This window comes from Chiloscyllium plagiosum, chromosome 38 (genome assembly GCF_004010195.1).
Source record: "Chiloscyllium plagiosum isolate BGI_BamShark_2017 chromosome 38, ASM401019v2, whole genome shotgun sequence".
In the NCBI taxonomy this organism is placed as follows: Eukaryota; Metazoa; Chordata; class Chondrichthyes; order Orectolobiformes; family Hemiscylliidae; genus Chiloscyllium; species Chiloscyllium plagiosum.
Genome location: NC_057747.1, coordinates 4885988 through 4901264, shown reverse-complemented (window position 1 = coordinate 4901264; position 15277 = coordinate 4885988). Strand labels below are relative to the sequence as shown.

Here is a 15277-nt window from a genome sequence, read left to right as displayed (position 1 = left end):
CAAACTCAGTTAAAACACACTTTTTTTTAAAAAAGGAATTAACTTTTGGAGCATCCACAACAGAACTTGCCTGAGCACCATCAGTGTCTTCATTTACAGAGTGACCAATATTTGATTAGATTAGATTGCCTACAATGTGGAAACAGGCCCTTCGGCCCAACAAGACCCTCCGAAGAATCACCCACCCAGACCAATTTCCCTCTGACTAAATTTGTTTTATGTGAGTTTCTTTAAAGTAATAGTCTGTGAGTAGCTATATCATTTGGGGTGGCATAGTGGCTCAGTGGTTAGCGCCGCTGTCTCACAGCGTCAGGGGCCTGAGTTTCATTCCACCTTCAACTGTCTGTGTGGAGTTTGCACATTCTCCCCGTGTCTGCGTGGGTTTCCTCCGGGTGCTCCGGTTTCCTCCCACAGTCCAAAGATGTGCAGGTTAGATGGATTGGCCATGCTAAATTGCCCGTAGTGTGAAGGTAAGGTGCATTAGCCATGGGAAATGCAGAGCGACAGAGATGAGATAGGTCTGGGTGGAATACTCTTTGCAGGGTCAGCGTGAACTCGATGGGCTGCATGGCCTGCTTCCACACTGTAGGGATTCTAAAATAAAAATCTGAACATAAGCAGCTTTGGTGCAGTTGCGTGCATGTCTTTGGTAGACTAGTTACTCATGAATTAGTCAATGTGCAATCCAGTATTTAATCTTGTTATCACTTTTGGTGACATCTTTTTCCCTCTATCTTCCATTTCATTTTAATTCATTCATGAGATGTGAGCCAGCTTTTATGACCCATCCCTAGTTGCCCTTGTGAAGGTTTTGTGGAGCTCCCTTGAACCCTGCAGTCCAGGCGTTGGATAGAACAAGAAGGAGTTCCAGGATTTTAACCCAGCGACGCCGATGTATTTCCGAGGCGTGTGAGGAACCGGGTAGTTTCGAGGTTTCGTTTTAGTTCTGGACGGTCCCAGGTTGATTGCCAGCTCTATTTTGCACTGGAATCTAGGAATCTCTTTCTGAACCTGATGGTGTTGTACGCTCACATTTATCTTCCCTACAAGCTGATCCAGTCTCTGCAAACGGGGTCTTTGCAAAGGGTGCTGATCTTTTCAGATTCTGGTCCCAAGTGTTGGACAGTTTCCATACTCTGTGCATGGAGTGCCTTGACCATCTGGGCATACAGAGCAGGCCAGCGTAAATCATTTGAGAATATGATTTAGAGGGCAGTGGAGGCCCACTCTCTGGATTCATTTAAGAAGGAGTTGGATAGAGCTCTCAAAGATAGTGGAATCAAGGGTTATGGAGATAAGGCAGGAACAGGATACTGATTAGGAATGATCAGCCATGATTATATTGAATGGCGGTGCAGGCTCGAAGGGCTGAATGGCCTACTCCTGCACCTATTGTCTATGTTGCCGTTTTCTCGTCTGTGAGTAGGTGCCGAGGTTGAACTTTCAATGAACTCTGTTTTTGGAACTTTCTCTTTTCATTAACCCTGCACGAAGGAAAAAAAAACAATGAATTTTTGTTTGTCCCCAGGATCTGCTTGTTCAGATTAACCAGCAACAGATTGATTCATTGAGCTAACAATCAAGCAAAGCCCGCTATCAATCCAGCCCAGACGCACAGCAGGTTCGTGATTCTCTCTGTTCCTACACTCTAGTGATTGATATTGCTCCTATCCAGCTCCCAATGGCCAGCTAAAAGCTGCTGTGACCTCGCAGCTCAGTAGAATCATGGGCATTGAATATTGCCAAGCTGGTCTCCCAAAAATCGTTCATCTCTTTTGTACACGGACAGAACACATGGTGGTGTCGGAGCTGCATTTCAGTGTGGGATCATTCCATGTGTGTTAGAACAGCAGCAGAAACCAGTGAGGGGCCCTAACCCCAACCGTGACCCTAATCCTAACCCTAACCCTAATCCTAAGTCTAACCCTCACCCTAACCCCTGGCCCTAACCCAACCTTACCCCTAACCCTAACACTAACCTGAGCCTAAACCCTAATTCTAATCAATACAGGGGCCCACATTGGCACACAAGCACAGACTGGGACTCACACTGATCACACTGCAAGGCACAGGCTGGTCCAGGAGCATGGGCTGGTGCAGGAATGGATATTAGTAACTGGGGCTGATACTGCTACAGGGAGTATACACGAGTATGGGATATACATCATTATTATCAGTGGTCCCTCGCAGATAGGAATGACTCTCTCCCACTCTCAGGGTGAATCTGTAGATGGCTGTATAGACAATGTGACTACCGCAGGCTCTGTTACACTTGGGACAGAAGGTGGTCATGGGAAGGGGTGGGTAGGGCGTTGGTGTGACAGTGCATTGTTTTCCCGGCTTCCACTTTTTCCTGATGGCAAGTCTCAGGGAGATCGACGCCTTCCTGGATGCTCCTCCCCTACTTTAGACGGTCTTGGGCCAGTGATTCCCAGGTATCTGTGGGAATGCCACACTTCACCAGTGAGACCTTGAGGGTATCCTGAAGCACTTTCACTGTCCATCTGGGGCTTGCCTGCCATTTCAGAGCTGGGAGTGGAGCACCCGGTTGGGGAGCACAGGATTTGTTCAGGTATGGAGGCCAGGCTGGTAATTGGGTCACATGTTGGGCACAGAGGATGTATACTGAAAGGGTAATACAGATGGCTCCTGCCCATAATGTAATTCCAGTAATCATGGCACAGTACCACTCCTGGTGCCAGTTAGCAGAATATTCCTGATCCATCCTGGATTGTCTTGGCATCTCCCTGACACAAAGGTTAATTTTTGGTCCCAGCAACTGAGCAGAAACTTCACAAGAACATTGAAAAACATGTTTTGTGTAGTTTCTCCAGGGTATGTTGACTTTGAATGACGACATTGAGGAGACAGGAGCAAGGCTTAGGGGAGGGAAAAGTCTTTTCCAAATTCACAACTCGTGTTAGCGGAGATTCTGGATTGAGGGAAAGGAGTCTTTGGACGAGAGGTGTGTCTGGGATTGTGGAGCATTTATTGCTGAAATACAGCTGGGCAGCTTTACAAAGTTAGTGAAGGTTGGTAAGCTGTTTTGGCTGATGGCCGTGTTAGGTACAGTGTTGTTGCTGTCCTGTGTGTGTATGACAAATGGCTCAGTACCTTCAATACTCCACCAATATCTTGGCAAAGGAGCGAGGTGGCCAACAGATTATGTAATGGACAACAGGTTAAATAAGTGAGAGCACAGATTCCCATTGCTGCATCTCATTTATTGAAAGCAGTACCCACTGTGTGGCTCAAGGCAGTACCGTATCTTCAAAAGAACAGACTCAACACCCTTATCTAAGATATTCTGACATTAGTGAAGCCCAGAGAAGGTTCACTCGGCTGATCCCTGGCATGGAGGGGCTGTCCTACAGTAAGTTTGCAGGTGGCACCAAAATTGGAGGTGTAGTGGACAGCGAAGAAAGTTACCTCAGATTGCAACAGATCTTGATCAGATGGGCCAATGGGCTAAGGAGTGGCAGATGGAGTTTAATTTAGATAAATGTGAGGTGCTGCATTTTGGGAAAGCAAATCTTAGCAGGACTTATACACTTAATGGTAAGGTCCTGGGGAGTGTTGCTGAACAAAGAGACCATGGAGTGCAGGTTCATAGCTCCTTGAAATTGGAGTCGCAGGTAGATAGGATAGTGAAGAAGGCGTTTGGTATGCTTTCCTTTATTGGTCAGAGCATTGAGTACAGGAGTTGGAGGTCATGTTGAAGCTGCACAGGACATTGGATAGGCCACTTTTGGGATACTGTGTGCAATTCTCGTCTCCCTGCTGTAGGAAGGATGTTGTGAAACTTCAGGGTTCAGAAACGATTTACGAGGATGTTGCCAGGGTTGGAGGGTTAGAGCTATAGGGAGAGGCTGAATAGGCTGGGGCTGTTTTCCCTGGAACATCGGAGGCTGAGGGGTGACTTTAGAGAGGTTTATAAAATCATGAGGGGCATGGAGAGACAAGTCCTTTCCCCAGGGTGGGGGAGTCCAAAACTAGAGGGCAGAGGATTAGGAAGAGCGGGGAAAGATTTAAAAGGGACCTAAGGGGCAATTATTTCACGCAGAGGGTGGTGCGCATATGCAATGAGCTGCCAGAGGAAGTGGTGAAGGTTAGTACAATTATACCATTTAAGTGGTGGATGGGTAGATGAATAGGAAGGGTTTAGGGGGATGTGGACAAAATGCTGGCAAATAGGACTAGATTGGATTGGGATATCTGGTCGGCATGGACGAGTTGGACCGATGGATCTGTTTCCGTGCTGTACATCTCTATGACTCTAAGAGTTTGAGTAGATTGGGTCTGTACTCTTCGGAATATAGAGGAATGAGAGGCCACCTTATTGAAACATAGGAGATTCTTGGGGAACTTGACAATTACAATATTTAAAAGATATTCAGACAGGTATGTGGATAGGAAAGGTTGAGAGGGATATGGGCCAAATGCAGGCAAATGGGACTAGTTCAGTTTAAGGAACCTGGTTAGCATGGATGAGTTGGGTCGAAGGGCCTCTTTCTGTGCTGTACGACTCCACGAGTGTGACAGTGGATGCGGTGGGGGGTGTCTCCCTTGTAGGAGAGTCTAGGACCAGAATCTCAGAATAACGGGTGGCACTTTTAAGCCAGAGGTGAGATGGAATGACTTCCCTCAGAGGGGAGTGAATCTATGGGATTCCTTACTGCAGAGGGCTTACTGTCGCTGACTGAGACAGGATTTTTAACCAGGAATGGAATCAAAGGGTTATGGAGAAAAATGGAGTTGAGGATGATCAGACCAGCCACGCTCTCATTGATTGGTGGAGTGGACTATCTATCTGACTGGTGCTCCATTGTCACATTCCCCCCCACAAACCGTGCTGGGAATCAGTTGACAGACCCCAAGCTATCAATTCAAAAGCCACGGTGCTACAGGTGGGCACACTTGTGGGGATTCCTTGGATCGGTCGGAGATTGTTGTGAAAACGGCCTAAATGGTCAAGTGTGACCTTTGGTGCCAAACCCTTCAGGACAGTTGCTTTCGATAAGGCAATGGACTGAACGAGGCTTGTCTCCTATGAGGACATTACATGGTCACGTTCTTTCATGATGTTCTTTCGTGTTGGGTATTTCTCTCTTCACCAGCCTCCGTCCCATCCTGCCCTGAAGGCTCTGACTCTGACTGGACTCCATCCCAAAACTGCCCCCAAATGATGGGTCTTTAACCCAGGAGCCTGAGCGATTAAATGTTGTTGAGATGTTGAGCTGTCGGGAGCATGGCAGACAACGTGAATCCTGGTCTCTCCCGAATTTCCACACAAACTGTATCCAGGGAGGCAGCTCCGGGCACTGCTCATCAGAGATGGGGGCAAGTGCAGTACATCGTTTCTCTACGAGTGTTTCAGGTCACCCCGGTCAGTGAAGGTAAAGTTGAAAGGTAACGGCCGCCATGAGTGGGTGGCACGGTGGCACAGTGGTTAGCACTGCTGCCTCACAGCGCCAGAGACCCGGGTTCAATTCCCACCTCAGGCGACTGACTGTGTGGAGCTTGTACATTCTCCCTGTGTCTGTGTGGGTGTGCTCTGGTTTCCTCCCACAGTCAATAGGTGAATTGGCCATGCTAAATTGCCCGTAGTGTTTGGCGAAGGGGTGAGGGTAGCGGGTCTGTGTAGACTTATTGGGCCGAAGGGCCTGTTTCCACACTGTAAGTAATCTAATCCCCTTCAGATTCTGTGTCTCATTGGCAAGAAGCTTTGATCATGTCCCTTTTTGTGGATGTAAAAGAGTTTAAGATCCAGTTGTTAAACTAAAGCACATGCCATGGTAATGACTCCTTTTATGGTACAGCCTGCACCAGAGCAGAATGGGAAACGATTCTTACCACTGTCAGAGTGTCTTTAACTCCAAGTGGGCATGACTGAGGGCACAATGTAACTGGAACTTAGGAACAGCTGGAGGCCATTATTTTCAATTGGAAAAAGGGCCATTTTTGCATGAGTTTAATTTTGTGTCAATTCCCCTTTCCTTAACTGAAAAATTCATTCAGAACATTCTAAAATGTGGCACAACTATGAAGTACAAAAGGCTAAAATTATGTCATGAGGGTCACCAACCCTTCCTACCATCTAAGGCAGCAGATACATGGGTCCTACAAGCGCTCCTCCAAGCCACTCACCGTCCTGACTGGGAAATATCTCGCCGTTCCTTCACTGTCACTGGGTCAAAGCCCTGTCGCTCCTTCCCTCTATAATGACTGTCCCTGCAGCACATGGACTTGCAGCTGTCTAGGAATCCAGCTCAACACCAGCTTCTCAAGGGCAGTCTGAGATGGGCAGGAACTGCTTGTCCAGCTGATGACAGGTTGTCTCCTGTGAAGGACTGAATGGAAATGAAAAAGGGCAATTGCAAATCAGGAGCCATTTTACAGACCACACTGGTCTTATCCAACAGCAAACAAGACTGGCAGAGTGTAGACTGTAGTGTAAACGTCCAAAAGTGGTAACCCAGTCTCTGAGTGATGGACGGTAACCCTCATCACTTGAATGCTCTCCCCTAATAAGAGCAAAGCTTTGTGCTTTTGAGGGAATTCTGGGTCCCTGAAGGGAATGGATTGGCTTCTCTTTCCTCTTGACAGTTACCTTTTCATGTGCAAACAAAGGAAAGGTGAAGTGAGGGAAATCTTTTTCACACAGTGAGTAACGCACTGCCTGGAAAAATGGTGGAGGCAGGTTCAATTGAGTCATTCATGAGAGCATTAGATGGTTATTTGGATAGAAGTGGTAGGCAGTGATGTAGGGAAAAGGCAGGAGAGTGGCACCGGGAATAGAACCAGGGAAGGCACAATAGGCCGAATGGCCTCTTGCAGCACTTAACAGTTCTGTGATTCTAGTGCTCTAGAAAGAGCTGTTATTTTGGCAGGGCGAATCAGTATGGCTCGTCTCTTTGAGAGCCAGTACTTCAAATACACATATTACGAAGAAAGAAAGGTACTTTGATGGGTTTATGAAGGCAAGTGAAACCATTAGTTTGTAATTGTGTCTGTAATTGTGTCTGATCGTGTGCTGGATTTTTATGATCCAATATGGAGGACCAAATGGAGTTGGCTTGGCGAGGAGTGGGATGGCCAGAAGGTCTCACCTCTATCCTTGACCTTGGTGACTAACACAGGGGTAGAGGAGGGAGCAGGCACTGAAAGCTCTCCAGCGCTATGTTGGATGAAACACGGCTGTGTTTTGCGCTCGGTGATTATTGAACCCGGGGAAGGCTTTTTAATTTCCACAGAGGCCATTGGATTTGGGCAGCGGTCAGATTTTAGACCAGCTGCAGAGGAGCCTGAAATGTGGACTGAACACCGGAAAGGTTTCAAAGTGAAATGGTGTCACCCATTTACAGTTCAACCTGAAATGTCATAGCATGCGTTGTATCAACGTCCATGAAGATGAACCACGATGGTGCTGTGATTGGACTGTGTAAGTACACCCGAAAGAGCGTGCTTGCCAGATTGTTACACGTGAAACACGTTACAAGTGAAAGGTGAACGTTGTAAATGTGGATCAGCCTTCAGACGAGGTTAAAAAAGTCCGCCCAATACTCTTTCAAGTTCTACTATGGTTAGCATTTTGCTTTTGGCTACTCCTTGAGAAGATGGTGATGAGCTTGCCTTCCTGAGCTGCTGCAGTCCGTGTGCAGTGATTTTGATATCCAGCAGCGGTGAAGGAACGGTGATACATTTTCAAGTCAGAATGGTGTAACGACAAGGTTCAGAGCTTCCATGTGGTGGCATCCCTACTTAGCTGTTGTGTTTGCCCTTCTACCTGGTCGATAGAGGTCATGAGTTTAAAGTTGCTGTTGGTGGAGCCTTAGTGAATTGCTGCGTCATGTCTTGTAGATAATACATAGTGATGGCAATAACCAAGTCGACTGCTCTGTTCTGGATGGTGTTGAGTTTTCTTGCGTGTTGTTGGACCTGCACCAATCAAGGCAAATGGGGAGTGTTCCATCCCACGTCTGATATGTGCCTTGTGGATCGTGGACATGCTTTGGGGAGTCAGGAGTTGAGTTATTCACCTCAGAATTCCTAGCCTTCGACCTTGTCTTGCAGTCACAGTATATGCGTGGCTGGTCCAGTTTTGTTTCTGGTCAGCTATGAGACATCCAGGATCTTGATAGTGAGGAATTCAGTGATGGTAATGCCACTGAATGTGAAGGAGAGATGGTTACATTTCTGTCTTGTTGGAGAACTTGTATAGTGGAAATGTTAAATGATAGAGGACATATCAGAGTATAGAAAGGATAACAAATATTGTTAAAGTTCCATCAATTCCTGTTGCTGTGATGCAGGCAGGAAAATGGAGTTGAGGCTGAGATGAGAGCAGCCATGGTTGTATTAAATGGTGGAACAGGCTCGAGGGGCTGAATGGCCGACTGCTGTTCCTGGTTCTTATGCTCTCTTATATATTCGGTCTTGGTATCTAATCAGATAGCAATTGACATTATTTAATGGGATGTGGGCATCACTGGCAAATCCACGATTTGTTGCCCGTTCCTAACTACCCTTGAACTAAGTGGGATCATTTCAGAGGACAGCTAAGAGTCAACCACATCACTGTGGGTCTGGAATCATGTAAGCCAGACCAGGTAATGAGACTGATTTGCTTCTGTAAAGGACATGAGTGAACCAGGTAGGCTTTTGCAACAATGGGCACGATTACTGAGACAAAATTTTATTCCAGATTTGTCAATGAAATTGAAATATTATTTTTTGCCATGTTGGATTTGAACCTGTGTCCCAGGTTATTAGTCTGACCTTCAGGATTCCTTGTCCAGTGACACTGCTACTGTGCCTTCCCTCCTCATAATAGGCCCTTAGCTACGGTTCAATTGCCTCATCATTTTCAAAGTAGTTGACTCTGTTGACACAATGTTTGAAGACTCTGCTTTGTTTACTGTTGTGGTGTTATGGGCTGTTCAATGGCTTCCAAATGCTAGAAAAAGGCTTGTGACCCTTTGTTCATAAAGTGGGTAATGGCACAAGGAGGTGGGCTGGGGGTTTGAGGATAGATAAGCTGCCAGTCGTGCCAAAAACACAGGACCAAAATTGTCTGGCACACAGTTGGGCTTTTTAACCAGTTTGCACTAGATGTGGCCCACCTTTGTTCCAACTTTAGCCATTTTTAGTGGTAGGCCCACCCCCAGGACAATGGAGGCTTGGACACCCAAGTCAATTAGAGGTAATAAACACTGGCAGAGACTAATTAGGCCAAAGGCCTGTTGCTGTGCCGCAATTTTGATGAACTTGTACAGGTCTGGTACCTGGAGCTCAGAGTCGAGGGTCCACAGGATGCAGGGAGTAGCTGTTATTTAAAGGAATGCGCTGGTTCATTACTGTTTTCCCTGGAGTGTCGGAGGCTAAGGGGTGACCTTATAGAGGTTTATAACATCGAGAAGGGTATGGATAGGGTGAATGGCAGGTATCTTTTGGGGGAGGGGGGGGGGTTTCAAAACTAAGGGGCATATCTTTAAGATGAGAGGAGAAAAATTTTAAAAAAGACGAGGGGCAACTTTATGCAGAGAGAGGTTCGTGTGTGGAATGAGCTTCCAGAGGAAGTGGTGGATGCAGTTACAAATGTTTAAAAAACATTTAGATAAGCGCATGTATACATTTGGAGGGATGTTGGTCAAGTGCAGGCAGGTGGGACTAGTTTAGTTTGGGGATTATGGTTGGCATGGACTGGTTGGAGCGAAGGATCTGTTTCTGTGCTGTATGACTCTGATGTTATGTCTTTGTGTGCCAGAGGAGTTCAAGGACAGAAGGAACTGCTCTGCTCCACTCGTCTCTTTGAAAATCCCTGAGAGGTTCTCAAATGAAGAGGGCTGACTTTGACACTATCCTGGCAGCCTCCTACGCTCAGAAATGTCAGGGCTGCTCAGCAGGAAGTTGATTGATGACTGTATCTGTGATCCAGATGGCCTGGAAATGGCTATAGAACAATGTCATCAGGGCATCAGCCAGCCTTACGCATCCTGCTTGGAAAATCATAGACGCCCGACAGTGTGGGAGCAGGCCATTCGGCCCATCAACTCCACACCTACCCTCCAAAGTGCATCCCAACCAGATCCACCCCATCACGGTGGCTCAGTGGTTAGCACTGCTGCCTCACAACGCCAGAGACCCGGGTTCAGTTCCAGCCTCAGGCAAATGTCTGTGTGGACTTTCCACATTCTCCCCGTGTCTGCGTGGGTTTCTTCCGGGCGCTCCGGTTTCCTCCCACAGTCCATAAAAAATGTGCAGGTTCGGTGAATTGGCCATGCTAAATTGCCCGTAGTGTTAGGTGAAGGGGTAAATGTAGGGGAATGGATCTGGGTGGGTTGCTCTTCGGAGGGTCAGTGTGGACTTGTTGCGCCGAAGGGCCTGTTTCCACATTGTAAGTAATCTGATCTAATCTATGTAACCCTGCATTCCCCTTGGCTAACCCATCTAGCCTGCACATCCCTAGAAACCATGGGCAATTTAGCATGGCCAATTCACCTAACCTGCACATTTTTGGACTGTGGGAGAAAACTGGAGCACCCGGAGGAAACCCACGCAGACACGGGGAGAATGTGCAAACTCCACACAAACCCAAGGCTGGAATCAAACCCAGGACCTTGGCACTGTGAGTCAGTGATGCTAGCCACTGAGCCACTGTGCCACCCAAGAGAGGGCAAAGGACTGGCTATTAACAATTTCATCATCTTGTTCCATCTTGACTGAGGCCATACGCTTAAAGCTCAAAAAGCAACTCTTCCCGAATGGTACAGCTGACATCTGTGAAAGGGTCATGGCAGTTGGGTCACAGCATCGTGGAAGGGTGATACCTCCAATCGGGGTTGATTCGGACCTGGATTGGATGAAGTCCCGTGCAGAGACCCCACTTCCTTCTCACTGGGTGACTGAATGTCTCCGTATTTCAGCACTGCATCCATCGCCTTCACCACTCTCCAGCACCGACACTCAGCAGCAGCAGTGTGTGCCATCTACAAAATGCCCTGGAGAAATTCACCAAGGTTCCTTCATCAGCACCCACTATCACTTCGATGGTCACGGGCATCAGGTACAAATGAACATCTGGGCCTCCTACCTTTGGAAATATGTCATAAAGTCATATCCTCATTCTTTCAATGTCACCATCAATTGGGTTGTGCCCAATCCATTCTTAAATGCTGTCACGTTTTTGTCTCTGCCGTTGTCGCTGAGAAACCATTGCCCTGTTAACGACTCTTCATTGAGGCCGGGCTGAGCTCAAGACACACTTTATGGTACTGGCTACAACCAGGAGTCGTTGTGCATGAATCACAAAGAGTTGGTTTGCAGGTTCAGCAGGTAATTAAGAAGGCAAACGGAATATTGTCCTTCATTACTAGAGAGATGGAGTTTAAAAACAGGGAGGTTATGCTGCAGCAGTACAGGGTGCTGGTGACACTACACCTGGAATACTGTGGACAGTTTTGGTCTCCATACTTGAGAAAGGATGTACTGGCACTGGAGGGGATGCAGAGTTGAGAGGGCTAGTTTATGAGGAGAGATTGAATAGACTCATTAAAATTTAGAAGAATGAAGGGGGATCTTACAGAAACATATAAATGGGGAAGGAAATAGGCAAGATTGGAGGAGGGAGGTTGTTTCTAATGGCGGGTGAAATTAGAACAAGAGGGCCTCAAAATAAAGGGGGGGGGGGGGGCAGATTTAGGACTGAGTTGAGGAGAAACTTTTTCATCCAAAGGGTTGTGAATCTGTGGAATTCCCTGCTCCGTGAAGCAGCTGAGGCTATCTCGTTGAATGTTTTTAAGGCAAAGATAGATAGATTTTTGAACAATTAAGGGTTATGGTGAGTGGGCGGGTAAGTGGAGCTGATTCCATGTAAAGATCAGCCGTGATCTTATTGAATGATGGAACAGGCTCGATGGGCCAGATGGCCCACTCCCTGCGCCTAGTTCTTATGTTCTTATGAGACAGTAGGTGCTGACAGACGGCGGCCATGATGGAGCCTGTCAATGTGTTGCCACGGTGAATGGGTTCCATTTCAGAGAGCCATTGGCCTCTCTGAGTGTGAAAGTGTCTTATGTAAGAAGAAATGGCACAATCTGGTGTAAAATCTCGTAGCTTCGAAATCTTCCAACATCAAGAAGAGAAACATTATAACTTCTGCCTGCTTTGAAGCTGACAACTCTTGCAATAATGTGAACCAGATTGTTTGTGGATGCTGGTTTCTGATTGATTTTGACCTTCACACTCTCATCAGCCCATTAACAGGCTCAGTAGTTCCAAAGGCAAGTCATTGGAACATCTCAAACCAGAGTACAGGCCGCAGAGATTATACAAAATTCTGGTTAGACGCACTGTGACCAGGAAGGATACTTTGGCCTTGGAGGCAGTACTTCTCAGGTTAATATGGCTGATACATGAACTTCCGGGGTTAAGATATGAGGAGAGATTAGACAAATTAGGTCATTATTCTCTTGAATTTAGATGATAAAGGGTGATCTAATCCAAGTTTTCAAGACATTAGCAGGAATAAAATAAGGTAAAGGTAAACTATTTCCACTGGTTTGGGGATTCTAGAAAGAGGTCTGAGAATGGCCAAATTGTTCAGGAGAGATGTTAGGAAGCACTTCTACACACAAAGGGTTATAAATGTTTGGAACGCTCTTTGTCAAACAGCAGTGGATGCTGGATAAGTTGTCCATTTTAAATCTAAGACGGATAAGTTTATGTTAATGAAAGATATTTGGGGATAGGAGACAATGACAGGTATTGGTCACAGATCAGCCACGATCCCATTGAATGGTGGAACAAGCTCGAGGGCCTATGTATATTCCTCTGCAGCTTGTGTTTCTCTCTGCATACCTGCTGAGTTTCTCCAACACTTTCCGATTTTATTTCAGCTCTCCAGCATTCGCAGTGTTTTGCTTTCAGTTTCGGAAGCTGCTAATTGTGAGTGGGCGGAATCAGGGCCTCCCCACCTCACCTCTCTCTCCCTTCCAAAAAAAATCATCTTTTGGATCCCTTACTCACCCCAGCATAAGGGAAAGTGGCCTACCTCTCAGCTGTCTCCTTTCCAGACTGAAAATACTCAGGAATCTTCAACTGTTCATCATAGGTCAGACCCTTGACACCAGCAGGAAGCCCTGTGGTTCTTCTCTGCTCCACTTCCATTTACATGCATGTTTCTCTTCTACCTCACCGAGCTAAACCACACAGTGGTCAAGTACAAGCTGACCAGAGCTGGGAACAGGCCACGCAAGTTGCAATGAAAATGGAATTCTTTCCATTTGCTTGTTACCACAAGGGTCCGTGGGTTAGGTAAGGAGGAATGACAGACAGAAGCTTGTTTTTTTTTTAAATATCAGCATTGGCGTGCTTTTGGCTGTGAGGAGATTAACAAGCAACCAATCTGTGTCTCAGATTGCATCGAGCAGGGCTCAGTCACACAGAAACCTTTTATACAGCCATTCGCAATGAATGCTTGCTCCATTCCTCTGGAGGACTGCTGCCCCAGAGTCAGCAACGCTCAATGCTGACATATAGCCGCAGAAAAACACCCGAGAACGCTCGCAGAGTTCACCTATTTCTCTGATCAACTTGTTCACAGATGTTAGTAGACACCTCGGAAGCAGGTGGGGCTCCTGGTCCAGGGTAGGGACATTGCCACGGTCACAAGATTTGTTTCATTTATCGACGCGCGTATTTTGTAAAAGGATACAGTGAAAGGTGTTGCGTAGCATCGCCACTTTCCGGCGCCAAGTTAAAAACGCAGAAAAATAAACCAGAACAGAATATGAAGACGAAGAAATAAAGAAATAGTGTTCAACTTTACGGCCTTCCTTGGTAAGTGTTCTGCCACGGGCCATTGCAAAGTTAATTTGGGACAAATGACTGACTTCTCAAAATGATCAATCATTGGTTTTAGTCCACAGCCCTTCGATTGTCAATTGCCAGCTGATTAGCTTCCATCCCGTAGGGACCACTTTGCAATCAACAGCAATGTCTTTGCAGCTTCACCAAACACGACCGGGTCACCCTCTCCATCTTACCCATTGATCAAAATGGCAGCAGCAACTGAAAGGATTCAGAGTCATAGAGTTGTACAGCACGGAAACAGACCCTTCGGTCCAACCCGTCCATGCCGACCAGATATCCCAACCCAATCTAATCCCACCTGCCAGCACCCAGCCCATATCCCTCCAAACCCTTCCTATTCATATACCCATCCAGATGCCTCTTAAATGTTGTAATTGTACCAGCCTCCACCACATCCTCTGGCAGCTCAGTCCATACATGTACCACCCTCTGCGTGAAAAAGTTGCCCCTTAGGTCTCTTATATGTTTTTCCCCTCTCACGCTAAACCTATGCCCTCTAGTTCTGGACTCCCCCAATGCAGGGAAGAGACTTTGCCTATCTGCTTCTTCTCAGCCCATTGGCCCATCTGATCAAGATCCTGTTGTAATCTGAGGTAATCTTCTTTGCTGTCCACTACACCTCCAATTTTGGTGTCATCTGCAAATTTACTAACTATACCTCTTATGCTCACATCCAAATAATTTATATAAATGATGGTAAGTAGTGGACCAGCACCAATCCTTGTGGCACTCCACTGGTCACAGGCCTCCAGTCTGAAAAACAAATCTCCTCCGCCATCCTCTGTCTTCTACCTTTGAGCCAGTTCTGTATCCAAATGGAAAGTTCTCCCTGTATTCCATGAGATTTAACCTTGTTAATTAGTCTACCATGGGGAACCTTGTCGAACGCCTTACTGAAGTCCATGTAGATCACGTCTACTGCTTTGCCCTCATCAATCCTCTTTGTTACTTCTTTAAAAAACTCAATCAAGTTTGTGAGACATGATTTCCCACGCACAAAGCCATGTTGACTATCCTTAATCAGTCCTTGCCTTTCCAAATACATGTACATCTTGTCCCTCAGGATTCCCTCCAACAGCTTGCCCATCACCGACATCAGGCTCACCGGTCTATAGTTCCCTGGCTTGTCCTTACCACTTTTCTTAAACAGTGGCACCACGTTTGTCAACCTCCAGTCTTCTGGCACCTCTTCTGGCACCTCACCTGTGACTATCGATGATACAAACACCTCAGTAAGATACCCAGCAATCACTTCTCTAGCTTCAAACAGTGTTCTAGGGTACACCTGATCAGGTCTTGGGGATTTATCCACTTTTATGTGTTTCAAAACATCCAGCACTTCCTCCTCTGTAATATGGTCATTTTTCCAGATGTCACCATTTATTTCCCTACAGTCTATATCTTC

The 15277-nt window shown here is 46.6% G+C and overlaps 1 protein-coding gene across 1 annotated transcript in view; it reads left to right on the top strand.

Moving 5' to 3' along the window:
* Positions 1 to 1532: 1532 nt before the first annotated feature.
* LOC122541698 (carbohydrate sulfotransferase 3-like) overlaps positions 1533 to 15277 on the top strand; it is a 63372-nt gene continuing 49627 nt past the window's right edge. The window contains exon 1 of the mRNA XM_043678587.1: positions 1533 to 1621. The gene's annotated coding sequence lies outside the window, so the exon portion shown is untranslated. The remainder of the gene's footprint in view (positions 1622 to 15277) is intronic.